Source organism: Echinops telfairi, unplaced genomic scaffold, assembly GCF_000313985.2.
Source record: "Echinops telfairi isolate 266 unplaced genomic scaffold, ASM31398v2 ScPeMD7_31;HRSCAF=116, whole genome shotgun sequence".
In the NCBI taxonomy this organism is placed as follows: Eukaryota; Metazoa; Chordata; class Mammalia; order Afrosoricida; family Tenrecidae; genus Echinops; species Echinops telfairi.
Window position 1 is genome coordinate 23,426,399 of NW_022103928.1, and position 3,279 is coordinate 23,429,677.

Sequence of the window (3,279 nt, forward strand, 5' to 3'; positions counted from 1 at the left end):
CTATAGACTCATAGTTTATAAGCACTTTCACGTGCCTTATATCACTCGATTACCTAACAATGCTCTGAGAAAGACATTTCTATCACAAAATGTATCGTTTGTTTGCTTTTTCTTTGATGATTACATGATTCGAGGAGAATGCCTGTCTATGGGTGTATTTTAGACACACGATGACAGTAGCACTTTCTTTCAAGGTCAGTCAATGTGATGTGCGGATTTCCTGGGCTCTAGGTCTGTGCAGGCCGCAGTGAACAGTACTGAGCGCTTTTCCTCCCATAATGTTTGGGAGGGAAGGGAAGCTTGTCACCGAGACAAAGGCACCAGGCGTCCATAATGAGGACTGGAATCCAGACGCCAGGCATGGGGGCGGGATGAGGGGGAGGGGATGCAGAGAAATGCCTCCTGGAGTGGACCTTGGACAGTCCCAGGGAAGAGTGGAGGTTTGAACTGGGTCTTTAAAGATGGGTAGGAGTTGGCAGGGGCAGGAGGAAGGAAGCAGATAAAAGGGGTTTGCCACGTAGAGGAAACAGCTTTGTCATAAACCAGAGGAGGAAGATGAAGAGAGTTGGTTGAGGTTAAAGGCCCAAGCTCTGAAGGTTGACTTCTAGGATTCCTATCCCGACGCCGCTATCTATCGGCAGCCGTCACCTCTGTTTGGCTCAGGTTCTTCGTCTGTATCCACCCCCAGGATTCTTGGAAGGACTGAATCACATCAGTTCACGTAGGTAATGCACCTGGAAGAGGCAGGTAGACGGTATGAGACCCCTTCAAGAAACTCGTGGGAAAATTCCATTATATTTTCATTCCATGTTTCCATGATCTTTGAAGTCCCCTTGTACATGCAGTAGGTGTTAACTCATGGGCGCCCCGGTGGTGCAGTGATTAAGCACCTGGCTTCTAACTCACCTGGCCGCTCTGTGGGAGGACGACGTGGCTTTCTGCCTCCGGAAAAATCACACCTGTAAACACTTTGGGCAATTGTACTCAGTCCTGTAGGGTCCACATGAGTCGGAATTAACTCATCTACAACTAGTTTGGTTTGGGTTTTAGGTGTTAGTTCTTAAGGAGACATCAGCAGAAGGAATATGTACACGGGGAGAGAAACGTTTTTACATTTGAAGGATTTCAAAGGCCTTTCTCTCTGGTAGGTAGTGCAGGGAAGGGAAGTTGAGAAGGAATTAGAATTAGAGGTCAGAGTTGCAAAAGCCGTAAAATAACCATCTTTTGGGGTGTTCCGTCCTAGGAAAAGGAAACTGAAAGTGATAAATCAGGTGTTAGATGAAATGAAACAGAGACAGTCTTTGAGCCTAAACTTTTCTTTGGAAGCGATCTCCTGCAGGAAGCTCCTCGCAGGAGTAAATAGTGATTCTTCCATTGTTGAGCAGCCCCAAAGCCCCACTTTCCACTACTCTGACAGTAAAGTTCGAACAATCAAAAAATGCTGCTTCCTGGGGGACGGACAACAGAAAAGTGGGTGAAGGGAGACGTCAGACAGGGCAAGATATGACAAAATAATAATTTATAAATTATCAAGGGCTCATGAGGGAGGGGGGAGCAGGGAGGGAGGGGAAAAAATGAGGACCTGATACCGGGGGCTTAGATGGAGAGCAAAAGTTTTGAGAATGACCAGGGCAATGAATGTACAAATGTGCTTTACACAATTGATGTATGTATGGATTGTGATAAGAGTCGTATGGGCCCCTAATAAAACGATTAAAATAAACAAATAGTAAAAAAAAAGAATTATAAAAAAAAATGCTGCTTGATGATCGTAGCATTGCTCAATCGTCAAACTGAACATCCGACGTGACAAAACCTGTACGAATCGAGAGTGAGTCACGCGAGTCACACGTCATGCTGCTCCTCAGACACCAAGAAAGGGGTGACGCTTCCGTCTACGCGCCCTTTCTCTCAGAGGACACAGTGCTGTGTCAGGGCGTGTACGCACTTGTCATTGCGCTTTCTGTGTGCTTGCTTTGCGCTTCAGCTGCCTGAAGTGTCCCAAGGGTGCATCCGAGGAGAGAGGACAGCGAGTGGCCCCAGCAGGGGGCTCAGAGGGACACTGCGAGAACCAGCATAGCGTTCAAGACAGAAACCACAGAGGTATCTGAATCGGTCGCTGCTGGTCTGAGTTGATGGCTGAATACAACGTGGCTACGTCACCATGACCAACAGTCCCAAAAAAGGGGAGTAAAGGGGCTGATGTCGTGAAAGGTATGACATGGTTAACCACAAAGCAAAGAACCCAGACCACCGAAGATTTGGAAAAATCAAAACAACCAGACGATGGTAGTGGAGCTGAGACGGTGATGTGCACGAAGGCTAAACACGATTCAGTGAAACGTGGAGCTGGGCAGGGTTGAGCAGCCGGGCGGGTGGGAAAATGGTCAAAGTGAGAGCAGACAGACACAGGGCAGAGAGGCAAGGCCAAGGGCAAGGGCAGATAGAGCAAAGCCGATACATTCATGGCTGAATTCACCAAGGGTTTCATTCCAAAGCAAGGGTTCAACTGCAACGAACAGGACTTGGGGGGGTGGGGGATGCCCAATAAGACCCTCATGACTCGAGAGGAACAGGCACTGCCAGGCCACAAGCCTAGGAAAGATGGGCTCCCTCTGTTTTGTGTGGGAATGAGAGTGGGGATTTTAAAGTGAAGCCATGTGAGTGTCCCATTCCGAGAAGCCACGTGTTTGAACAACAAAACAAAATGAAAAATACTGTGCGTGGACGTGAAGGGCAGCTCATAAAGCCTGGGTGACCAGGCGGGGTTTCACTGAGTGGGGACACGAAGTGCTTCGGCCGCGTGGAAAAAGTCCTTGCGGGAGAAACCGTGTTTGTCAAGCGCTCCTCGTAGTGGACAGTGCTCCTGCCCGTTCCCCGGGCGCCGAGGGCGAGTGGGAGGAGAGGTGCACCCTTGTCTCTGGTCCGTCCTTGCCTCCGAATAGGACTCGCTCATCCAGCCCCCGGGCCGCCAGCAGTGCTGATCTCAAAGTCCTGCACCCCAAGCCCTGCTCCAGCGCTACTCTGCAGGACCCGCTGACACCCAGCTGACCTTCGAGAGTGCTAGAAAAGTCACTCCACGTCACATTATCACCCTTATCGACACAGTGCGTGTGCGTGTGTATGTGTGTGGAGGGGGGGTGTCTCTCCTAAGACCATGAACTCCGCATGCGAAAGCCGCGGCCAGAAGCTCTGAGAGCAGACTTTGGAGGCTGCGAGGACTGAGGAGGCGCCTCGTGTGGAGGAGTTTCTCAGTGGGTCTCAGTGGGTTGATGAAGA